At 57.1% G+C, this 25,781-nt stretch overlaps 2 protein-coding genes across 3 annotated transcripts in view; both read left to right on the top strand.

The window, feature by feature from the left end:
* Positions 1 to 54: 54 nt before the first annotated feature.
* The window catches only part of ASMTL (acetylserotonin O-methyltransferase like), a 60,328-nt gene continuing 34,601 nt past the window's right edge, over positions 55 to 25,781 (top strand). Inside the window, exon 1 of the mRNA XM_035711387.2 lies at positions 55 to 191. The gene's annotated coding sequence lies outside the window, so the exon portion shown is untranslated. The remainder of the gene's footprint in view (positions 192 to 25,781) is intronic.
* Positions 55 to 25,781, top strand: part of P2RY8 (P2Y receptor family member 8) — a 36,464-nt gene continuing 10,737 nt past the window's right edge. Inside the window, exon 1 of one of the 2 annotated variants that reach the window (XM_025435418.3) lies at positions 55 to 191. The gene's annotated coding sequence lies outside the window, so the exon portion shown is untranslated. Of the gene's footprint in view, positions 192 to 16,321; positions 16,524 to 25,781 lie in introns of those variants that run through there. The other variant, XM_035711388.2, reaches the window with a different exon arrangement.

The raw sequence follows: 25,781 nt of genomic DNA, 5'->3' as shown, positions 1-25,781 counted from the left end.
CCGCGGCGCATTTGCATTCGCCGCCGGCCCGGGGTGACGTGGGGCGGGAGCGCAGGCCGGGCCTCTGCTGACACGGGCCTTTCCGAGGGGGCCGCCCCTCCGCCGGCCGCCGCGGGCAGAATGAGGACGGCGGGCTTCCTGAGTGCAGGCGCCGGGGCCCCGCGCCGCCGGGCGGCCCTCTGACACTGCAGGTGAGCCCGCGCTGCGCCCGCGCCGCCCGGGGGGCGAGGGGAGGCCCGGCGGCCGCGGCGGGGTGTCGGGGGCGCACGCGGGGGCCACCCCCGGAGCCGCGGCAGCCCCCCGCCGCGCTGCGCCCTGCCCCGGGACCCGGTGCCGAGCCGTTGGGCGCGGAAACTGCCCCCAGCAGCCACAGGGTGGAGGGCACCTGTCCGGGGGCGCAGCCTTGAACGCCACCGCGGGGTCCCGGCGGATCCCCCGAGGCAGTGGGTGTTGCAGCAGGTGCACAGCCGCCCTCCGCCCGCCGCCCCCCAGCACCCTCCGCGTCTAGGCAGCAGGGAGTAGGGCGCCCCCCCCCCCCCCCCGCCGCGCTCCTCCGCAGCGGGTCACACGGGAGGACGCCCAATGCTACACCACGTGCTTCTCCGCGCAAACTGAACCCCGCTTCTTGGCGGGGGGGAGAACCTGGTCGTGTTGCTGGTGCAGTGCGCGCCCCGGGCTGCGGAGACTGCAGGGACCCGGGGACCAGGCGCTCCCCTGTCACTCCAGAAAGACGCCCATGGCGCTACGGGGAATGTGCCCTCCCCAGTCGCCTCGGGCACGCGCAGCCACGGAGTCTGGGTTTTTTTAATGCTTTTTTTCTTTTTGGAGGTTTCTGTGCTGCCGGCATGGCGTTTCTGTGGCCACTGGCACACCCAGCGTGGGCGCAGGTGGAGGGGTGTGTCCCTGCCATGGCGCCCGGTGCCGGTGATGGCGCCGGGGAGGATGGATGTGAGCCGCCGGAGGGTGCTGGGTTCTGCATGACGTCCCCAATATCCTGGCTGGGGCCCTGACCCAGGGTGCGGGTAGGGCAGCTGGGCCCTCTGCAAGGCTCATCTGGGACCCCTGACCTGGGGTGTGGGTGGGGCAGCCGGGCCCTTGCAAGGCTCACCTGGGACCCCTGACCTGGGTGCAGGTGGGGCAGCTGAGCCCTCTGCAAGGCTCACCTGGGACCCCTGACCCGGGATGCGGGTGGGGCAGCTGGGCCCTCTGCAAGGCTCACCTGGGACCCCTGATCCGGGATGCAGGTGGGGCAGCTGGGCCCTCTGCAAGGCTCACCTGGGACCCCTACCCAACCATTCACTGTGTTGTTGTGTTCAGGACAAGGCAGTGGTGGGCAGGAAGGGACAGTTGGTGACAGGGTAGCAGGTAGCAGGTGGGTAAACACCACTCACTGCCCCCCTGGAGAACCCCTTGGCCGGGCAGGTGGGCCCTGCCATCGCCCCCCACCCTGGGGTGCTGGTCCTCCGGCCCTGCCTGTGCCTCCTCTTGCTGTCACCACCGGCCGGCAATGCACCGCGGCTGCGGGCCCCCCTTTCAAATTCCCCTTCATGGCTCTGGAGCCGACAGGGTGGGTGGGCAGGATCCGGAGAGCCCCATGTGCACCTGCCACCGCACGCTGCCTCCCCGACTTGGAGCCCCCAGGAGGTGATCCCTACCTGCCACGGCCCCTATTGGCTTCTCCCCTGGGGCCGAGAACACCACGGGGAATCAAGACCCTGTGACCGTGTTCAGGGAGCAGCTGCAGGGACGTCCCTGGGGACATTAATCTGGGCATTAAAGAAGTCGTCACGTGCCAGGCTCTGTGCTGTTTTGGGCAGAGGGGAAAAATTCAAAATATTGAGATGCAGACCTGGGCTCCAGATTGCAAGGCGCTGAGGTGGGAAGAAATCCAGGAGGGCTTCCCGGACGAGGGCTTCCCTCGCCGGGTCCATGTGGTGCCAGGGATGTTGTGAATGGGAGCAGGGGTGGGGACCGGCTGTGTGTGTGTTCCGCGTGGGACCGGGGACGATCCCAAGAGGAAGGTCACATTTTAGCACCCATCCTAGAAAAGCCACAGAAGCTTCCAGAATTAAGTCTCAGATACACACAGGACCAGGGCATGGTCTCTCTGATAGGGCACTGGTGGCATTCAGGCTGTGTTACTCTGTTGTGCACTGTAGGGCATTGGGTAGCGTCCCTGGTCTGCACTTGCCAGACGCCAGTACCATTTCTTCCTCCCACATTGGGCTGTCCAGAAACATCTGCAGGCATTGCCTTATGTCCCCTGGGGTGAGAGGCTAAGTCGCGACTGGTCATGAACCACTGTGATACAGATGATAGATAGAGATGGATAGGTGGGTGGACAGATAACAGATAGATATGGGTGGACAGGTAGACAGATAACTGGATGAATGGATGGATAGATGATGGATAGACAACAGACAGATATGGATGGACAGTTGGGTGGATGGATGGGCCGATGGATGGATGGAGGGATGGATAGATGAAGGTATGGATGGAGGAATGAAAGAGTGGATGGTGAGGGGTGAATTCATGGATAAATGGAAGGATGGATGGATGCATGGATGGGTTGATGGATGGATGGGAAGATGGATGGATGCATGCATGGATGGATGGATGGATAAAGGTTTGGGTGGATGGGTTGTTGGGTGAGTGCATGATCAATGGAAGGATGGATGGAAGGATGGATGGGTATGTGGAGGAATGGATGGAGGGATAGAGGGCTGGGTGGAGGATGCATGGATGGATAAAGGGTTGGGTGGATGGGTTGCTGGGTGAGTGCATGGGTCAATGGAAGGATGCATGGAGCACTGGGTGCATGGATGGGTGCCGGGTGCATGGACCAATGAACCAAGAACAGATGTAGGTTGCCAGTCCCTCTGTTGGGATCTGTCTCTTACAGCAGCTGTGACAAATGAGCCCAGGCTGGCGGCAGGAATACGGGAGACACTCTGGCGCTCCGCACAGGCGATGGCCGCACAGCCTGCTGGGTGCACCCAAAGCCACGGCAGTGCGCACTTTAACATGGAGCGCTGTGTCTCGGTGTCCAAAAGAGAGGGCGGAAGAAAACAGCTGTCCAGTGCCCGTGCTCTTACTTCCTCGTCCCATGCCCTGCACACTGTCTGCAGGACACACTGGCAGGGTGCTGGGTGGGTGCCCCGGGCTCTGACTCACGCTCACAGGAAGCTGGCGAAGGGGCGTTCCTGAAAGCCCCGCCACGAGAGGCACAGCCCCGGCTACGGCTGGCCGGTTTCCTTCCCTGAGCCCAGCCCCCTCCCAAATAAACACTGCCCTCGCCACGCCACTCGTAAGCGGGCGTGCAAACGGCGGCCTGGCCCAGTTTCTGCATGTGGGGTCTGTGCAGCGCGTCCTCCCGCCTGTGGTTTTCGTTTCTAGCTCCTGCCTTCCTCGCTGCTGGGTTCCGCGCAGGCTGCTCTGCCCAGGTGCCAGGCTCTCTGCACATCGCTGTCGGTGAAGACGGATCGTAGGGGAGAGAAGATGGGGGAGCAGGGAGATTGTGAAGGGAGCAGAGAAATGTTGAGGGACGCAGACTTTTTGGGAACAGAGCTAATTGGAGATGCGCGGTAAAGATCACGGCCCCGTGGTCCGCGTTCGGGGATCTCAGTGGGGTCACAGGGATGGGCTGAGCGCACTTTCCCCGAGCATGGTGACGGGCCACAAGGGCGCAGCCAGAGTGACCCCACTCACAGCATTTGACCTAGACTCCAGCCCAACACAAGAATCGCCCTCAGATCCTCTTTCCCAGTAAGAGTAGTTTCCATTTTGCTCATCACATCAGACAACTTCCTTAGTGCCTTGTACTTGTCCTCAGACTCTGGGAAGCAGGATGTCAACCCCAGGTCAGGTGCCTGGGACTTCCCGAATGGCACTTGGGGGACACGGGCCTGAGCCCCTACCTGGTGTCATCCCTACATGTCCACCAGGCGTGCACCAAACACCCCACCTGCCTTCTCTGCACCCACCCAGCAGCAGACTACAGACTCCACGCCATGCCCAGGCTCTGTGACCCCTTCTCCTGATCTGGGCATGTGCAGTAGCCCCGGCACACTTGGGTACGACCCACCGTGTTACACCTCATGCACCCACATGGCACGCCCCACGACAGGTCCCCATACAAACACAGAGACCACAGGACACAGCGATTCCACTCACAAGCATGTACCCCAGACAATTCAAAACGGCCTCGAACAGGTGCTTCATCTTGGCGGCATGGTTCCCACCACCAAGCGTAGGGGGAAACCCAGACCCCCCATCAACGGAAGGAGGGATGAATATACTCAGAGAATGAATGGGGTGGGGCCGTGTATGACTGGGATATAAGTCAATCATTATTGGTGCTGCTGGGAGGGGCAATGAGGATGGGGATGTCCTAGTCCATTGGGGTGACCATAGCTAAACACCACAGGCAGACATTGATTCCTGACAGCTTTGGAGGCCGGAAGCCTGAGGTCAGGGTGTGGCTGATTTTGTGTCTGGGGAAAGCCCGCTTCCTGGTCTACAGTGATCTCTGTGCTGCCTGCTGAGGGAGGGAGGGTGGATATGAAGTGTCCACAGGAAGCACCAGTGGTGCCCTGATGTGGCCTGGGGATTGAATAGAATGGGAACTACTGTCCTAATGTTGGGGGCAGGGAGACCAGCCACGTAGATTTGCCTGGGAAGCAGGGGGTCCTAAGAGGCAGGACTTTGGGAACCAGCATGGGGGCCATCCCAGCAAAATGCGTTTGGGAGCTGAGTGGTGGACCCCGAGAGTATGTGTCCATGTCCCAATCAGCCAGAAGCTGTGGAGCTTATGTGGAAACAGGGTCTTTGCAGATGGGATGATGGGAAGGCTCTGAGATGAGGTCATCATGGATCAGGTGGCCCTAAAAGCGATGAGGGGGGTCCTTGTAAGACACAGAGGAGGAGACACAGACCCAGAGGAGGAGCCACGTGAGGATGGAGGCGGAGATGGGAGGTGCAGATACAGGATAAGATTGGATAGATAGCTAGATAATAGGTAGATGGAGATGGAGAGCGAGACGAGAGATGCATAGGTGGATGGATGGATGGAGGGATGGAGGGATGGATGGATGATGGATGGAGAGATGGATGGATGGATAGAGGGATGGATGGATGATGGATGGAGAGATGGATGGATAGATACACGTAATAGATGGTTAAATATGATGGATGGATAGATACATAGATATGATGGATGGGTGGATGGATGAATTGATTAGATGATGGATGAATAGAGATGGATGGATGGATGGATGGATGGATGGATGGATAAGGGATAGATGGATGGATAGATGGATGGATGGATGGATAAGGGATGGATAGATGGATGGATGGATGGATGGAGGAATGGATAGAGGGAGGGATGGATGGATGGAGGGATGGATAAATAGACAGTCGCTCATGCTAGACAAGGACTTCTAGCCTCACCAGTGCTGACATCTGGGGCTGGATGCCTCTCTGGTGTGGGTGTCCTGGGCACTGTGGATGCTGAGCAGCATCTCTGGTCCCAGGAGCACCCCCCATTCCAGTGTGACCAGCAGAAATTTCCATGGACATTGCAGAGCATGCACTGGGGGCCCAGTCACCCCCAGGCAGAAACTCCTTTGCCCACACTGAACCTGGTCAGGCAGGCACATTGGCTACATCTTACGGGCCGACCACCCACATCATTGAGGGACAGTGGCTTCTTCTTGGGGTCTTGGGAACATCCAATGATACTGAGAAGAAAAATCCACACACGTTTCAAATGCAGTGTGTTAGCACCGAGGCCAGCCTGGGTTGGGGGGGGGGGTTCCTCCCTGAAGCCCCAGGGTATCTGTCTGGGACTCTGTGATGAGGATGGATCAGGAACAGCCTCTGAGCTCATGTGAAGCCCAGGATGTGGTACATGGGGACCACGCGCCCCCTGGATGGCCCCTCCATGGACCGCACATGGTGTGGCCTCTCCGTGAGCAGGTGTGTGCAAGGTGGGGCCTGCCATGAGTTTGTGTCTTCCGTGCAGATCCTCAAACACCACCAGCTGTGCATCTGACCACGGCCACACCATGACCTAAGGCTTAACCTCTATTTCCTCTTCCATGACACGACAAAAATACTATTCTCTCCCCTGCTCTCGTGGGTACCGTGCTCACACACAGGCCCCAGGTGACATAGGCTGCGCAGATACCCTGCAAATGACATGCCCTTGAGCGACAGGAGAGGACTCAGCTTGGCAGCTTAGCTTCGGGCCGTGGCTTCACCCAACGTCAGCTCAGCACTCCGTGTGATGCATATATGGTTACTCCGTGGGGCCTTGTGAGTGAAATCCGCTCTGTGGCTCCATCACGGAAAAACACGTCAAGTTAGGGAACAAGCATTATTAGCTCCGTGACTGGCTTCTGGTATCAAAGCTGGGTGGGTGCCCGGGTTTTCACACCACAGCCTGGTTTGGTGAGTGACAGACGGGGGCTGATGCTCTGAAGGACTCAAGCGAGTCAAGGTGATTCCACCATGGCTTCAAGCACGTACCCAGGGCCTCCTCCATCTCCCCACCTTCTGGACCCTCCTGAATCTGCTCAGGAGCAGGTGGTGGGTTGCATCTGGAGAACGGCCTCCAGGCCCCTGCTGGTGGTGGGACGGAGTTCCCGGGATGTTCTGACTGGAACCAGGGACCCAGTCCCTGAACTTTTCCCAAGACCAAGGTGTCCATCTCCTTGGGCTGGCCTACCCCTTGGGGCCCTGGGTCTCTGATGCTTCTGGCAAGGTTGCATCTCAACATCTGCCTACGTGTCATCTGGGTTGAGCTGCCCTGATTCATGCCCGGCGCTTCCACGTTAGCTGATTCTGGCCTCCACACGGAGTCTGGTCGTTGAACATCCCGGGGTCTGCCTGGAGAGGGGATGTGCAGTTCATAGGCTACGTGGGCTATGTCTTTGGAACGCAGGGGGTCTTAGAAGTAGGAGAGAGAAAGGCATTCAGCTTCTGCACGGGAAAAAATTAGGATCAGCACCTAGGGTGTTGCTGCTCGGGGGGGTTGTGTATTGATGGACATTCTCAACAGACGTAGACTGGGGTGGTTGGTTTTTTTGTGTGAACATGACCTCGGGGGTGCATCTGGGTGTGTCTGGGTGAGAGGAGCCTTGCATCAGGGGACTGAGTAGGGCAGACGGCCTTCCCTAGGATGTGTGGGCCGCGTGCAATCCTGCAATCCTTTCCCGGCCCGCGGAGAACAGAAGGTGGGTGAAGGAGAATCAGCTCCCTCTGCCTCACTGTCTCCAAGCTGAGATGTGTGTCCTCTCCTGCCTTCAGAGTGGGGGGTTCCCAGTCTGCTTTCCTGGGCCTCCCGCTGCAGACAGGAGACCGTGGGGCTTCTCACCCTCCAGAATCATGTGAGCCAATTCCTTTAAGAGATCTCTTCCTATATATGTCAATTGTGTGTCTCCTACTGTTTCTCTGAGGAATGCTGGCTCACATAAGAGGCAGAGGATGGGAAGATGGATGGATGGATGGATGGATAGATAGATGGTGGTGGATGAGTGGAAAGTTGGATAGATATGATGGATGGATATGATGGATGGATCGATGGATCAATGGATGGATCAACAAATATGGATGGATGGATGGATGGATGGATAGATAGATGGATGGATGATGGATCAATGGATGGATCAATGGATGGATCAATGGATGGATCAACAAATATGATGGAGGGATGGATGGATAGATAAGAGATTATGGATGGATATGATGGATGGATGGATGGATGGATGGATAGATAAGAGATTATGGATGGATATGATGGATGGATGGATGGATGGATGGATGGATGGATGATGGATCAATGAATGGATCAATGGATGGATCAATGGATATGATGAATGAATGGATGGATAGATAAGAGATTATGGATGGATGGATGGATAGATAGATAGCATGGATGGATGGATGGATGGGTAGATTGATGGATGGATGGATCAATGGATGAAAATGATGGATAGATGGATAAATGCTAGGTAATGGATAGATAGGTGGATGGATAGATGGATAGATAGGTAGATGGTAGACGGAAAGATCTGTATCTACCCCAGGGACAGACAGATAAAGAAAAAGAGATATTTTAAGGAATGGACTCATAGGACTGTGGAGGCCGGCAAGTCTGAAGTCTGCAGGGTTGACCAGCAGGCTGAGCCCCAGGGAAATGCGGATGCTGCATCCTGAGTGTGAAAGACACATGGACACAGATTTCCCGCTTCATCACAGCAGGTCCGTCTGTTTCCTCCGATGGCCTTCAACTGATCAGACAAGGGCCACCCATTCCCAAGAAGGAGGGCCGCCTGCCTTACTCGAAGTCCGTGGATTGAAATGCTAATCCCATCCAAACGAAATGCCCACGGCAACCTGTAGACTCGCGTCTGACCACAGATGTGGATACCGTGGTGCCGCCAAGTGGACACACAACACCACTGTCACGTGGCAGAGAGGCAACATGGCTTGTTATGTTTTGGTTTTCGCACTCACCTTTGTGTGAATGTATCCTCTCATTTCTCACCTCCCCCCCCCCCGGTTTTATTGAGATATAACTGACACCTAATGATGCGTGAGCCACAGGTGGACAATCTAATAATACAGCGTGTGACATGCACATTCGAAGCTTTGTTCGAATCGATAAACACGGTTTTCGGTTATTCAGGTTCGGAGGGAATAAGAAAGAACCCTCCGGATAGTTTACAGGGTGAAAGAAAGACGACGGCAGACGTCTCCTCTTGCATTTTCTTAATCTAACTCATGATCGTCTGAGCTTCTTCCCTGGAAACCAAAGTGACATTTTTCATGACGTCCACAGAAACTCATCAGAAGTATCAGGACACGATGGCTCAAGTTTTCAATTTTCTTTCCTGGGGTGAATGTTGTGAAATCCAGCAAGTAGGGTATGAAATGTGGTTGCAAAGACCCCACAGATGAACAGAGGGGCCCACTGCCCACCGTGGGATCCTCATCGCTGTCTTCGCATAGAGATAAAGATCTGCTTCTCATGATATTATCAGTTTCGCAACACTCAACCCAGTGGCCTCCACACGACCCAGGAAACCCAGCCCCTGTCCTGCCTCGGAGAGGCCCTTCGGTTCACGGTGGGAGGTGGGGTGTGAGGTTGTGCATCGGCAGGAGCACACGCCACCCTGGTAAGAAGATGCGTGCGCATGGGGAAGTGATAGGTTCCTCATTAGGCAGCAAGCTCACAGAACAAGGTGTCTACTTCGAGAGGCACCAGGCCAACATGTGAACGTGGATAGGTTGCCCTTGTGGATACGGGACCGGGTTATTATGGGGTGAATTCCATCCCTGGAGAATTCAGCTGTCGGAGTCCTCACCCCGAGACTCAGGATAGGACCCCAGTCATAGGGGTGTTGCAGGTGTCATTAGGTAAAACGAAGGTCACCGTGGAGTATGGTGGGTCCCTACTCTGATATGACCGGTGTCCTTATGAAAGGGAGAAATTTGGGCGCAGACCCAGAGGGATGACCACGGGAGGACACAGGGAGAAGTTGGGGTCTACACGTCAAGGAGAGAGACCTCAAGAGGAACCAGCCTGGCCCCCCCATCCCAGATCTCAGACTCTCAGCCTCCAAGATGGGGAGACACAGGTATCGGTTCATTCTTCCATGAGAAAATAAGTCGCAGATGCAGGTAGTGTTTATAGCAACCGCAGGAAGCCTGTACCGTCGGGACGAGTTCCTACACGGCGTCAGGACACCAACGACCGTGGTTTTCTTCTCTGCTTCCTGCCCCCAACCTGCGACTTCTCAGAAGTGGAGACCAGTCCCGCAGAGGAGAAAACACCACCAGCGTCTGGGGGAGGATGGCCTGTCTCCCCTGGAGCCCTCGTTGGCCTGCGGGCCTCAGTGTGGTGTGTGGACGACTTTGGCGGGGGGTAGGGGGGGGACTCGCGGTGTCCAGCTGGGACCTCCAGCTGGGACCTTGTAGGGACAGACGGACGGGCATGCACTGCTCCATGGCATTCGGTCTCCCGTCAGCTATCCAATGGGGTGCCCCAGGGGTCAGAGGCCATGATGATTATATGGACAGGCCTCAGGCCTCAGGCCTGGATTTCCTCATCTAAACGCTGGACCCCACGGGCGTAAGGATCAGCTCTGCACAGTCGCCAAAGAGGGGGTCTGCTGGGTCTGCAGCAAACCTCACACATTTCAAAGGCTTGAACGCTTTCCCTATATGGCTTTCCCACCCCGACTGAGCTGGAAACCGTTAACAAACGGCTGACCCTAGAGTCTTCCACTGCTGGACCCTTCTGAGTAACCCACAGGCCAAAAATGGTGATAAAACCTGGAAGGATTTTTGAATGATTGGCATCGCCGGCAGACACGGCCCTAGAGGTGCCCACATCCTCGTCCCCACGTGGTAGGGACACTGCCGTAGGCGCCTCCGGGATCTGGAAAAGGCGGGGAAACAGATTTTTCCCTTAGCACAGCCACGAGGAACCAGCTCTGCCAACGCGTCAACGTGCAGCTGGGGAAACGGATGTGGGGTTCCGGCCACGACGAGGGCAAGAGCACAGACGCCTGTCGTGTGAAGCCTGTGGTGGTTGTTACAGCGTGAGGGTCACGCACGGGATGATTAAGACCCAGGGCATCGGGGATCCCTGGGTGGCGCAGCGATTTGGCGCCTGCCTTTGGCCCAGGGCATGATCCTGGAGACCCGGGATCGAATCCCACATCGGGCTCCCGGTGCATGGAGCCTGCTTCTCCCTCTGCCTGTGTCTGTGCCTCTCTCTCTCTCTCTCTCTCTCTCTCTCTCTCTCTCTCTGTGACTATCATAAATAAATAAAGAAAAAAATATTTAAAAAAAAGACCCAGGGCATCAAAGCACCTCGTGGGTGGAACCAAAGCGGGGAACAGAGGCAAATTCATAGCCTCGAATCCATATGTGACACAAGAAGAAAGATCGGCGTGCTCACGGCCCAAGATTCCATCTGAAGGATCTAGAAAGGACGAGCTGAATCCAAAATAAAGGAGAAAGAAGGAAATGATGAGGGGCACCTGGGTGGCTCAGTGGCCAAGCATCCGCTTTTGGCTCAGGTCATGACTCCGGGGGTCCTAGGATCAAGTCCCACATTAGGTTCCCCGCAGGGAGCCTGCTTCTCCCTCTGCCTGTGTCTCTACGTCTCTCTGTGTCTCTCATGAATAAATAAATTTTTTAAAAAAGGGAAAATGATGAAATGACATCAGTAGAACTGGGGGGAAAAAAAAACATGTACAGAACGGGAAGAAAAAATACGTGGGGCTTATCCTATAGCTGTGGGATCCCGGGTTGGGGTAACGCTGGCGCCCGCCACACAGGGTTGTTTTAAGGGCTCACCTCAGCTGCACCCGCTAGGAAGTGGCCGCCAAACGCCCACCATTTCCCATCAGTCCCGGCAGAGCCAGCGCCGCCTCGGGTCGCAGAAACACCTTCCGAAAGCAGCGCTCGTTTGCCACCAAAGCGTCGCGGCCACGTGTCGGCCTCCCGAGCAGAGCCGTCAGAACCAGGGAGCCACTAAACTAAACAGAACAAAACGATGAATTCCCGACACACGTGTGAGATCCCGAGCCCCGTGGTTGAGTTCGATCGGGTCATGGATCACTTAACGCGCGGTTGCGTGCCCCGAGCTGCCTTCGGTGACGACTGGGCGCCCGGCGTCCTCGTAGGTAGGAAGGCTAGTGGGGGGATTGTTGGGGGAGCGGAAGTTCTCAGGCCCCCAGCTGTCTGGGGGGGCTGCGGCGAGGTGGGGGCGGGCACATTCCCGGTGAGATGCTCCCGTTGGTTGCAGAGACCGTTTGGCCGGGATGGCCGTGAGCGCCGGGTTCTCCCACCTTGCACACGGACCCTGAAGCCCGGAGCACCCCGTCACCCAGATCGCCCTTCTGGAAAACACAAAAGCTGAAACGTCGGGGTCTGTCGGAGGTTGCCTGACCTTCTGACACGCGCGCGACCACCTACAAACCAAGGCCGTCTCCGAGCGCTGCGCCCTCCCGGCTCAGAGTCTCCGTGTCTCCGTGTGCGAAGACTGAGGGCGCAAGGGGTCGGAGATGCCCAGGGCACCCGGGATCTTGCCCTCGTTGGGGAGGGGGCAGCACACTGGGGGGGGGGGCGCGAGGATGGGGCGCACACGGAGCTCGTTTTAGATCAGCTGGTGACAACAGAAATAAGGCGGTTTCTTTTCCGAGCGACGTGGGTCGGAAACGCGAGCTCCGAAAGTGGTAAATTCTCCGTGAAGAAGAGGAAGAAACCCGACTAGGACGCGTCCCTCGGCGGCCCCGGAGGAGATGCCCAGCTCGCTCATATCCAACACCAGGACCCCGAAATGTGAAGGATCCCGCGGCGCGGTCCTGGGGGCACCTGTGTCGATGGCCGGGGAAGTGACTCGTTCACCAAGCAGGTGCACGGGCCCGCGCGGGGGAAGCTCTGGATTCACGGGAGGCTGACGACAAAACGGGCATTTTCCCTTTAAAATCCCTTTAAAATCCTCCGTCCTCCCCGTCCCAGAGAGGGAAGAGCTGCCAGTTGGACGCACGGACACTTTTCAACGTGGCAGGGCCATTTGACACTCGTTTGTGGATTCATGACAGGGAATCCCACGGATTGTGCACGATTTCCACACCCCCCGCAGGTGGACGTGTCACCCCACGAGTTGGCCAAGACGTTGGTGGAGCGAGTCGTGGAGGCTCCGCACGGGGACACCGAGTCCTCCTCCTGGGCGCCTTGTAAGGCGAGTGCCGGCTGCAGCGCCGAAGGGAAGCGAACAGGAGCTGAAGCTGCGCCTTTCGCGGGGCGACGTTCCGTGTTATTCCGAGTGTGGGAAAACCTTGGCCGCAGTCCAAGCTCGTTCGGGAAGTGACATCGGTGACGTTTCTCACCACCGGGTCTCATCGTGGCGGGTCAGAGCGTGGGATGTATTCACGTCCCTCGCATCAGCGGGACCAGGATGTCCGCCGACTCAGAAGCAGCCTTTGAGCCCGGAGGCCGGCCCGGCGGACAGGAAGTGAAACACACGCGTGCACACCTGTTTTTACGGCTGTGACTTGCACAGGGTCGGAGACCAAAGCCTTTCAGGCGTGTCCCTAAGATGACACTAGGCTCTGAACGTGCAGACGCGGGGATCACGCTTCTGGGGCCCCAGGCGTCCCCGGGCTGCTGGTGCGTCCCTCCCGTCCCTGCCGCCATTGTCACGGGGCCCCTTGTCTGTGTCTCTCCTATTGATGTTACAAGGACACCTGCCATTGGACTTATAAGGGCCACGCGACCCAGGGTGAGCTCATCCCGGGTCCTTGAGTTCATCACATCTGCAAAGAGCCCCCCTCCCAGTTCCCCAGTAAAGCCCCATCCACAGGCTCCGGGGGTTGGGATGGGCTCAGATCCTTTTGGGGTCACCCTCCCACCACATTGGAGGCGCTGAATGAGGGCTTGCTGGGTGGATGCGATGAGCGGGGTCTGGTTCCTCGCAGGGCCACCGGCTGTCCCACAGGGGGGACCCCCGGTTGGGGCCAAGGCGTGGGCGGAGCAAGAGGTGCAGAGCCGCCCGGCGGGGTGCATGTGGGGGAAACAGCCAGGGCCCGTGAAGGTGAGCAGAAAGAGGAACCGGCCCCAGGTGGGGCCCTCGTCCCCAACAGCAGCCCCAGGTTGGGGTGGGGGAGGGAGCCAGAGCGGAGCAGGTGAGAACATGGATACGTGGACCCGTGGTGTTTGCCGTGGGTACGCGGCGGCGACGGCCCCGCCAGCCTAGAAAAGGCTTCCCGTGCAAATACAGAAGTGAAACCCAAACAGAAGTATGGGGACGGGCAAGCTCCCTCCCCCGGCGGGACGCTGCCCGCGACTCCCGCCTCGGACACTTCCACCACCTGCAGTGTCGCCCCGGGAATCACCATGCAGGCCCCCCACAAACACACACTCACAAGGCGGGAGGGGAGAGCTGACCGCGACCCCCCAACCCCGCCGGCCCCAGGACACGCGCACACACCCCAGCCGGGTCCCTGCACCCCCTGGGGCTGGTGAAAACCTCAGGGTCGAAACCCCTCACCCGCATCCCGCAGGACAGAAGCGAGAGCTGGGCGCCCCCGCCCCGCTGGACGGTGGCTGGGAAGGCCCCGAGGTCGGGGATCACTTCCCTCCCGCCCGGGACATCCCGCTCGCGTCTGGGGAGGAGGTGTGACCAGCCTGGCCCTGCCGCCGGGGACTCTCTGGGCTCACCCTGAAAGTCCCTGCTCCCGGGAAGCCCCTGGGCGCCCGAAATGCGGGGCCCTGACTCCCTGGGTGTACTGCGAGGCCGGCCCTGGGCGACACCTCCTGAGGACACCCACCGCCCCCTCGCGCCCGGGTTTCATCCGGGAACTGCAAACTGCACCTAACCCTCAAAAAGAGCACCCGGAGCATTTAGGTATTTTTCCCCCGTCCCGCCCACATCTGCGACTTGCAGGGACCGCGTGGACCACATGCGGGGCACCCGCTGTTCCCATCAGGGCGCGCGGCGGCTCCTCATCCCCCCGGGGCCCACCACGCGCGGACCTGACGGCTCCTGGGGCCCCATATACGTGGGATCACACAGGGTCTAGGCCGTGTCACCGAGCGCCACGTCCCGAGGATGCAGTGACGTCATAGCAGGTGCAGGATCACAGCAGGTGCGGAGCATCCTTCGTTTTGAAGGCGGCGTCACCATCCACCGGGCGCGCGCGCGCACGCGGACCACGTCCAGCGTATCAGGCGCTCAAAGGATCTTCAAAGCAGAGCGACCCCGGCGTCCGGGGACCCCAGTGCTGCGGACAGACCCTGAAGAATCGAACTCGACACCCCGCGGGGTCCTGACCCCGCTACAACCAGGAGTGAGGACGCGCCACGTGCGCAGCGGGGACGAGCAGGTGCGCAAATCCTCCACGGCGCGCGCAGCCTCCCGCTGAACATCTGGTCCTCCGCAGCCGGGCTGTCCCAGGGCTTCCTACGGGGCCCTCAACCCCATCTGTGGCCCTACAACCTGCAGGGCACGCGCGGGCAGGCCGCGCTGTGACCCCAACACCTCGAAACCCGCATGTGCCGTGGTCTCAGCCCGGGAACCGCACCCTAGTGCGCGCGACCCGCAGGCGAATCCCCGGGGCCCAGGTTCGGATGCTTTGCAAACGGAGGGGTTGGGGCGTTTGTGGACGATATTGGGGGGGGGGGGTTGCCAGCCGTATGCCGGTCGGCTGACCCGCGTGGAGGTGGGCAGGTGCCCCTGGGTCGTCCGGGCCGCGCGGACCCCGCATCACGGGTCCTTCGCGGGGCAAGAGCGGCAGGAGAGAGAAAGTCAGGGTGGCGACCTCGGGGCGCTCGGCAGGCTCAGCGGACGGCGGAGGGACACGGGGTCTGGAGGCGCCGGCGTCCAGGTGCCCAGCGCGCCCGTGGATTGGAGCCCGGGGAGCCCCGCGTGGGGCTTTGCGCGCAGGGCGGCGGGAGAGCACAGGTGCGCGCTGCAGGCTGCAGGCTGCACCCGCGCCGACCCCCGTCCCCGCTGCGTTTGGCGAGGGGAGCATCACACGTGTCACGTAGGCACCAACAGGTGTCCCCGTCCGTCCCTGGGGCAGCGGCGGCTCCGGGGGGTGCGGGGCGGGGGAGGCTCGTGCCTGAAGCGCGGAGCGCATCCCGCGCGTCTCCGAGGGCAGCCGGGCTCGCGCTCACCCCACGCACCATCCCCCGCAGGTGCGCACGCGTGTGCACACCTGGGGCGGCTTGGGCAGCGGAGATTTAGGGATCCCGGGCCCACACGCGCGGTCTGAGGTCGGCGGGGTGTAGACGCCGCGTGCTCACGTGCGTGTCTCCCCCGTTCCTATAAGGACCCCACTGCTCTGGGATCAGGGCCACCCTGGTGACCTCCTTGTGCCCTCGCCGCCTCTCTAGTGACCCCGCGCGCATGCAATCCCACTCTGAGGCTGCGGGCCCTAAGGGGGGGGGGCGACAGGGTTCAGCTGCCCACTTGGGAATCCCACGCGGCCGGCTGAGCTCTTCCCGCAGCCAAGTGGACACATCTGCGTGAAAAGTGGAGCAAAAGCGAGCGGTTTTAGACGTGTTCTGCGCGTGGGCCCCGGACAACTCCGCTGAAACCTTATTTTTCATCACTTTTTTTTAAACTTGCATATAAAAAAATATGCAAAACCCCCTGCAGTGACCCAGGGCACCCTGTCCCCCCCCCATGTGCCGCCCACGGGAGTCGCTGTGAAAAAGAGGAAGTTTTCCCATGCCCTGCGGTTGTGCCCCAGGGCTCCGCCTTTCATGAACTTTTTGCGACGAATTAAATCTCCAGATGACAAGCTGCCGTTAGCAGCAGCCGGCTGGGTCCCCCCCGGGAGGATTAGGGACCCTGTCGCAGTCTCTGGGGGGGACGGACAGCAGGGCCCAGTGGCCACGCGTCCTTCTGCAAGGTGACAGCCGCCTCTGCAGCTGCCGGAGGGTCCGCAGCGCTCGGTGCACACAAGCCCCACGGGGTCAGCTCGCCCAGGACTGTCGCCGTAAGTCGTGGGGGCCTTGCCACCTGGAGACCGCCCCCCCATGGGGACCCCCTAGAGACCCCGCCGGCGCCCGGGACCGCAGCCCAGAACCTCCCCGGTGCACCTGCCAGATGCTGCGGGATGGCGCGGTGTCCGTGGGGTGCAGGGGCTCCGGAGTCACCCCCCTCACATCCTGCGACCGCATGCCCCTCGGCCCGCGTGACCCTTGTCCCAACACCTGCCTTCCGGCCTTTCTTCTTTCTGTCTCTCTTTCCTTTTCTCTCTTTCCCTCTTCTTTCTTTCTGGTTTTGGTTTCACCGGGGCGGGGGATGTTGTTTTCGACTTTTGCGCATCGTGCTGAGGCAGAGGGCGGGCGGGTGGCCGTGGGGGCCGCGGCCACGGGGGCTGGGTCCTGAGCGCTGTCACGAGGCAGGTGCTGGGGCCCCGGTGGCCGAGGCTGCGACCCTCGGGGATCTGCCCAGATCCGGGCCCGAAGCCAGTGAGTGCAGGGCAAGGCGGGGGCCTCAGGCAGGGGCGTGGATGTGCACCCAGGGCGTCGGGGCGGGCATGGTGGGCCGCTCTGGAATCCTGTTCCCGACCTGAGGGGACCCGGCTCCCCGGGCACGAGCACCAGGCTTGCGGTCGCACACAACACGCTTGACTCCTGCCGTCTCGGGTCCAGAGGAAACTGTCAAAGGGGGTAACTGGAAATGCAGTGGGCATCAGGTGTGGCTGGATCCAGCACAGCAGTGGTGCTCAGCGCCTGCTCTGTCACCTCCACTGTTTCAGCCTGGAACCGTCCCCATCTGTCATGTGGGAGGGGGCAGTCCAGGCACCCGGTGTGGACAGACACGGGGCCCCAACTGGCTGGACCCGCTCGGATAGAGGAGATCGCAAATGGGAAAGACACCCCTCCTCCCAGGGCGTCATGAGGTGGAGGGGACCCAGGTGTCCCCGTAGCAGGGGGATGACAGGGAAGGGCCCCAGGAGTTCCTGCAGAGGGCGATATGACAGGGAGGGGACCCAGCTGTCTCTGCAGCAGGGGGACATGATGGAGATGGGACTCTGGTGTCACTGCAGCACAGGGACATGAGAGGAGAGGACCCTGGTGTCCCTGCAGCAAGGAGACATGAGGGAGAAGGGACTCAGGTGTCCTTGCAGCAGGGGGACATTAGGGGAAGGGACTCAGGTGTCACTACAGCAGGGCGATGACAGGAAGGGGCCCCAGGAGTCCCTGCAGCAGGGGAACATGAGGGGAAGGGACCCAGGTGTCCCTGCAGCAGGAGGACATTAGGGGGAGGAGACCCAGGTGTCCCTGCAGCAGGGAGACATTAGGGGAGGGGACCCAGGGATCACTGCAGAAGGGGGACACTAAGGGGAGGGCACCCAGGTGTCATTGCAGAAGGGAGACACTAAGGGGAGGGCACCCAGGTGTCCCTGCAGCAGGAGGACATTAGGGGAGGGGACCCAGGTGTCCCTGCAGAAGGGGGACCTGAAGGGAGGGGACCCAGGTGTCACAGCAGCAGGGGGACATTAGGGGAGGGGACTCAGGTGTCCTTGCAGCAGGTGGACAGCAGACAGAGTTCGAAGAGCTGGGGCTGCCGTCCCAGGGTGCTCGGAGGTGCTGGGTGAACGTGCCTAGGGCCATCCCTCCGTTCATCCATCACACCCTCACACTTCCCGTGTCCCTCTCTCATTCTGTCCCCCGTCCCCCTCCCCCCGCCATCTCCCTCATGCTAGAGATCCTGCTGTGTGGCCTGCACTCCCCCACTCTGCGTTTAGGGAGAAGGCCCCGTGTGTCCGCGTCTAAAGTCAGGACAGAGCTGTCACCCGGCCAGGCCTGGAGGGGAGCCTGAGCCAGCGGCGTCACTTCCATGCCGCGTGCAGGTGCACGGGTGTCAGAGAGGACAGGGCGCACGCGGGCCGGCGGGGAGGGACCCCAGGCCCGTGCCCGTGGAGTGGTGATGGGCTGCGTTGGCACAGGAACGGCAGGGAGACGGTGGCGCCTCGGGGAGCAGGTCCCCCCGGGGAGGGCCGACAGCGCATCTCGGCCCCGGGCCACCACGGTGCGCGAGGGAGGCATCCAGCGCATCCTGTGTGCCCGAGGTGGAAGCTGGGAACATCCCTCGAGACGTGTGTTCAGAGCCGCTGTGCACGGACCGGCCTCACTGCTTCCCCCAGGGACGTGCCAGCAGAAGGCCCGTGGGCTCCCCCAAGCCTTTCTGCGTGTGCATGAGGCTGGGGACCCCCGGGGGCCTCCCCAGACAAGGGGACGCTGCTCACCCCCTCTGCTCTTGTGTCTCCGTGTTCTGACTTGTGCCCCCACCCGGGGTTCACACCCTGAAGCTGGACACAGGGCACGGGCAGAGCTGAGACAGGACGGCGTGCCGGGCTCACGCATCACTGTGCAGGGCGTGCGGGATTCTCCACCCGAGGAGGGGAGACGTGCGCCTGTTTCCTAGAGGCGCGTGTTGTGAGGACGGCTCTAGCAGAACGGGTTTGCAAGCTCTGCACGGGCCGGCGCTCCGCCCTAGCCTTCCCGTCACCCCGAGACCTGTGCCAGGAAGGTAGCTGTCTGTGGCCTTGGGATTGAAGGAAATGAGAACAACAGAGCCCCCTGGGAACCTCGAACCCGTAAACACCGGCTTCCTGGGAGAAAGTGTTGTGTAATGAGTGAAGGTGGCTGTTGTCACCCCTTCCTCTTTGCTCAGGTCACACCACGGGTTCAACTGGCCATGGTGACCACAGGCTAGGACACGTGGGCGACCAGCTCCAGACACCCCAGCAGTGACCGGAGGGGTGGGGACGCCTGAGCAAAGAGAGGGAAGTCTCAGAGGGGCAAACCGGGGGGCGGGGGGGGGGCGGTGAGCAGGGAGCCAGGAGGACCCGGGTGCGAGAGCCCGCTAGGACACAGGGAAGTTAAACCTTAATGTCCTCAGGCTTCTCCCTGCCGCCATGCGTGAGGCATTTGTCTGTATTGAGATATAATCCACACGGCCCACAAGCAACCCGTTAAAGTAGACAATTCAGAGGCATTCAGTACATTCACGACGGTGTACAGCCACCACCTGTATCTCGTTCCAGAACATTCTCCTCCGCAGGGAGACCCCATCCCCATAGTGCAGTCCCCTCCCCCTCTTTCTTGGAAGCCCCAGGTGACCAGCAACCTGCTCTCTCTCTGTGGGCTTCTCTGTCCTGGACGTTTCGTGTAAATAGGATGACACAGAGTGTGGCTTTTAGCGTCTGCTTATCTCCCTGAGCATCGTGTTTTCCAGGTCCAATCATGTGGTAGCGGGTGTCGGAGCATCACCCCTTTTTCATGGCTGGGTTATATTCCATTGTGTGCATGGACCGTCTTCTGCTCATGCATCCACCCGTTGATTGAAATTTGGGTTGTTTCCACCTTTTGGGTGGTTTGAATCGTGCTGTTATGCACATGGGCCTACATGTTTGTGTGTGGACACATGGTCTTCATTTCTCTTGGGGTTTACGCAGGAGCAGAACTGCTAAGTGATAGGTAGGTAGGTCGGTAGGTAGGTAGGTAGTTAGATGATAGATAACATATAGATGGACAGATGGACTGATGGATAATGGATGGATGGTGAGATAGATACACAAATCCATAGATTGGATGGATGGATGAACAGATGGATGATGATTAGATGGATAGAGATGATAGATAGATAGATAGATAGATAGATAGATAGATAGATAGATAGATGATAGATAGATAGATATAGGATGGATGGATGGATGGATGGATAGATAATAGAATTGATGGATAGATAGATAGATAAACAATAGATGTAGATGGATAGATAAATGGACTGATGGATGAGGGATGGATGGAAAGAGATGGTAGATGTTGGAGATAGGTAAATAAATTAGATACACAGATGATGGATGGATAGATACATATGGATGGGTAGATGGATGGATGGATGATGGATGGAGATGACAGATACATATATACATAAATACATAGATGGACTGATGGATGGATGGATGATTATGATGGATGAATGGAGATGATAGATGATTGGGTGGATGGATGGATGATGGATGAATGGAGATGATTGATGGATGGATGACGGATGGATGATGGATGGATGATGAATAGTGAATGAATGGAGATGATTGATGGATGGATGACGGATGGATGATGGATGGATGATGAATAGTGAATGAATGGAGATGATGGATGGATGGATGGGCAGAGATGACAGGTAGATGATACACAGGTAACACATGTCGGTGCATAGATGCATGCACAGTCTACATAGGTGGGTGGGAACATCCACGTGGAATACTTCCCCCTCCACTGCCTTTGCTTCAATGCACCGTTCACCATCTTACTTGAGGAAGAGCTCACTTGCTCATAGAACCCTCCTTCATAAGGAGCCGGCCCTGCTGACACCCTGATTTGGGACTCCTGGCCTCCAGAGCTGGAACAGAGAACTTTCCCATTGTTTTAAATTCCCAACTTGTGGTCCCATGTTGCCGCAGGCACAGAAAAGCAATACTGTCCCATCCTCCACAGTGGAAACTGGGCTCACAGAGGGCGGTCCCTGCCCAGGGCCATCCAGCTCCCACTGGAAGAGCTGGGTCTTGAACCCAGGTCTCACTAACCAAATCCCCTCCCAGGCTAGGCTCTCATCACTAGGCCATCATGCCCCCCATGGGACACACCACACCATAGGGCAGGCCATTAATTTCACATGGAAAAAACCATAAATGGGTCTACGTGGGGGATTTCCCCTTCCCCCACCCCCAAGTCACCCAAGTTTTCCTTTCATTCATGTCATGAGCCTGCTTGTTTGATGAGACAATAAACATCTCATTTCATATCAATTTTACCTGTGGAGGGGGGACCTGCAGATGAGCTTCAATTAACAAGTGACGTCTCTCTTAAGCAGGATGATGAACTGTGCATTGAAGGGAGGCAAGGGAGGGAAACTATGTGAGGCAGACGTGCCTCCCTCCTCATCTCTTTGTCTACACAGTCCATCTGTGTGTCTGTCATCTACCTGTCTACCTGTAGCCATCATCCACCCACCTGTCATCTACCAGCTATCCATCCATCCACCTACCTGTCCATCTATGTCTATCTGTTATCTATGTCTCTATATCTATCCATCTGCTCTTATCTATTCTTTTCCATCCATCCATGGATCCTCTTATCCATTCATCCATTCATCCATCTGTTCTTTATCTATCGTCTATCCATCCACTTATCCATTCATCCGTCTACATCTTTCTGTTATCTGTTGCTCTATCTACCCAACCATCCATCCGTCATATCTACTCATCAATCCATCTCTCCATCTCTCTATCTATATCTGTTATCTGTTTATCCTTCTATCCATGTCTCCATCAATATGTATCTGTTATCTATGTTTGCATATCTGTCTATCCATCTATTCCTTTCCATCCATCCATCATCTATCTATCTATCTATCTATCTATCTATCTATCTATCTATCCTTGTATCTATCACCTATCCTCTATCTACCTATCAACCATCTACCTATCATCCATCTAACTGTATCAATGATCTATCTATTTACCTGTCTACCTAACCCCAGGTTCCAGCAGTCATCTATCTGTCTCTATTGTCTATATATTGATCTGCACACATACCTGGTGCCTTCTTTAAAAGGCCCTTCTCTGGAAGCCAAGCCCTTCCTGACATCACCCGGGGTGCACCTGTGTCGTCTCCATCGGCATGTTGGGCAGCTCTTCCATCCGCTAGAGACAGGTCCCCACTCTATGTGGAAAGCAGGAAAACGTGCACATACCCAGGGCGCGTCACCCGGAATGGCTCCTGTCCCTGGGGGTTTGAGTCAGGAGGACAAGGGAAGGGGCCCATCCCCGGGGTCAGGCAGGCGTGAGACCCTCGGGATGACTTGGTCTCTCCTCAAATGTCCGTTGGGCTGCTTTTCTCTTTGGCAGCTTCGCAGCCCACATTGCTGCAAAGTGGACGCGTACCGTGAACCCAGGTATGGTGAAACTCTTGCAGGGCACGTCGATCTGTTAACCGAGAGCAAAGATTTGAATCCCCGTGGTTGAAGAGAGGGCAGCTTTAGTCAAGTTGACCGCGTGCCCTCCGACCCCTCCGTCCATGGGCTCATTCTGCAAAAACCCCCTCTGACACATTCACCCAGTTGCGTTTGTAGTTCGGTTGTGGTAGGAAGTGCCCGAAATTCCTGTTATGTGCTGCTTGCAAAGTGCTATTTCCTGGCAGCTCACCGCCTGCCCCAGGCCGGCCGGGTTTTCTTTCACGGAATGTGTCTTCACGTTAATTAATGCCTGCATGCGGCGGCTTCCTGCCTCACAGACAGAGGCTGCTTTGGCAGGTGCCACTCAGACGGCCCGGCTGAGGAACGTGTGCATAGGGGGGTGCGGCTTGAAAGTGGAAAAGAATTAAAAAAAAAAAAAAAAGCAACAATGTCAGGCAAGCAGAAAGCAAGGGCTGGTTGCATTTCAGAGAATCGGGTCTCTGGTTGGCGAGGTCGCCCTCCGGTCGTGTCCCACCCTGGGAAAAAAAAGACGCAGAAGGCGGGAAAGATTGTGATCGCGGCTGCTGCATTGCATGAGGTGTAGATTAAAATCTGCACAGTCCACACGCGTGTAGACAGACCTCGGCATGCAAATCACCTGTCACGGACGGCGCGCTCCGGGTTGTGCAATGCAGAGGGAAATAGGAGAACAGAGAGCGACCAGACCGTCACGTGAGTGTGTGTGCTTAGCGGGGACAATTCCTGCACCGTGATCTGAGCAGACGGCCGGGCCCGTGTCCCCTGCCCCCCCCCGCCCTCACCCACCAGCTGTCCCCACGACTGCCGCTCTTTCACCCCTTTGAAGTCTCAGATCAGACTGTTCGCCGGGAGGTGAGGCGGCGGCAAATGTGAGACTCGAGTCCACAAAGATCGGGGACCTGGAGGTGGGGAGGCATGGGCTGTATCCTGTCACACTCAGAGAAGCGCCTGTCACAGCCCGCAAAGTGACCGGGAGGCCGCCAGCAAGGCACAGGGCCCCTGCACAAGGCCCCTTGTGCACAGACCACCCTTCCGCAGGCCTCCTGACCGGCACTTGCCGTTCGCAGCGCTTCCAGACCCCAGGCATTCGGATACCCCGTCTCATGGGGGTGCTCGTGTGACGCACCCTGGGGGCCTGGGGGCCACCTTCCCGGAGGCCTTCGTGCCATCGTATGGCTTCTTTGCCGAGCTGTCATGCAGATCTTTTGCACATTTTCAGAAGGGGTCACATGGGGCCATTTCTTCTCTTATCGTTGACTTTTAACAGTTCTTTGTATATGATAGATAGATAGATAGATAGACAGATAGACAGATAGATAGCTTATTTTTGGATGTGTCTCTGGCAGATATTTTCTCTGAGTCTGCGTGTTGTCTTCACGTGCTCTTGACATTATCCTTTCTTCATTTTGATCAAGTCCGGCCTATCCGTTAGCTTTCTCATGCATCATGCCTTTGGCGTTCCGTCTAAAAGACGACCGCCGTGCCCGAGATGATCTGGATTCTCTTTTCTTTTGGAGACCTTTTGTACTTTTGTATTTTGCACTCAGGTCTGTGACCCATTTTAAGTTCTTTTTTTTTTCCCCCCAAAAGATGTAAGATCTGTGTCTACATTCTTGGGTTTTTGTGTTTTTTTTTTTTCTAAGTTTCGGGGTTTTGTATGTGGATGTCCAGTCAGTCCAGCAACATCTGTTGAAGAAATTATCTTTGCTCTAGTGGATTGCCCTGGCTTTTTGGTCAAAGATGAGTTGACTCTATTGATGGGGCTGTTTCTGGGCCTTTGTTCTACTCCATTGATCTATTGGTGTCTTCTTCTGAGAATATCACCTTGTATTCACTGCTGTTGCTTTATAGTAAGTAGTGAAGTCATCCTTTTCCTTCAACATTATGTTGGTCGTTTGCCTCTCCAGGTCAACCCTAGGGTCGGTTGGTCAATGTCCACATCTGTTAAGGAGGTGTTGGGGTTGCAGGTATCTCTCCTCTCTCCTACACAGGCTGTAGCACCTTAAGGTGATGGCTTACAACCCCAGTTGGGGGAACAGTCAAGCTCAGATGGGCCAGTGAGTTCAGGGATCTCTCAGGTACCATTAGTTTCTGATTTTTTTTGTGTTTTCCTAGATCCCATCATACATTTGCTCAGCAGACACCAGGCTGGGGTGAGGCGCACACATGATGACAATCCCTCTGTGTGACAGCACACAGGGAACAATTATAACACACTTGGGCAGCAGCCCGAGGATGACAACGGGAAACTAAAAACTGTAAAAGCAGTCAGAAAAGAGGAAGGAGAATATTTTATAGTTACAGCATGGGAAAGACATATTTCATATAAGATAGTCGGTATTTAAACCTGAGAAAAGTATAAAATATAGAAGGCATCGTGGGAAAGATTTTGTGACATAGGGATATAAAATGTTAATGCAACATGAAACAGCACCAACGAAATGGGTGGGTGGATGGATGGATGAATAGGTGGATGGATAGAGAGATGATAGATAGATAGATAGATAGATAGATAGATAGATAGATAATATGGATGGATGGTTGGATGGATGGATGGATGGATGGATGGATGGATGGATGGTTGAATGGATGAGTAAATTGTTGGATGGATGGGTGGATAGATAGATGATAGAAAGTATGAATGGATGATTGGATGTATGGACAGGTGGGGTGGACCAATGGATGTATAGAAGATAAGAATGGATCATTGGATGGATGGATGCTTGAATGGATGAGTAGCTTGTTAGATATAGATGCATAAGTAGATGGATGGAACAGATAGACGATATAGATGGATAGATGGCTGGATGGTTGAATGGATGAGTAGATTGTTGGTTGGATGGATGGATGGATGGATGGATGGTTGGATGAGTAGATTGTTAGATGTATAGATGCGTAAGTAGATGGATAGATGGATAGATAGATGATATAGATGGATAGATGGCTGGATGGTTGAACTGATGAGTAGATTGTTGGATGGAAGGATGGATGGATGGATGGACAGATGGATGGATGAATGAATGGATGGATAGATTATAGAAGATAAGAATGGATGGAGGGATGAATGGATAGATGGATAAGTAGATTGTTGGATGGATAGATAGATGATAGAAAATATGAATGGATGGTTGGATGGATGGACAGGTGGGGTGGACCAATGGATGTATAGAAGATAAGAATGGATCATTGGATGGATGGATGGATGGATGGATGGATGGATGAATGGATGGATAGAGGGATG

The sequence above is a fragment of the Canis lupus genome, chromosome X (genome assembly GCF_003254725.2).
Source record: "Canis lupus dingo isolate Sandy chromosome X, ASM325472v2, whole genome shotgun sequence".
NCBI classification, from domain to species: Eukaryota; Metazoa; Chordata; class Mammalia; order Carnivora; family Canidae; genus Canis; species Canis lupus.
The sequence above is the reverse complement of the archived record's forward strand: the minus strand, read 5'-3'. Positions and strand labels throughout refer to the sequence as shown.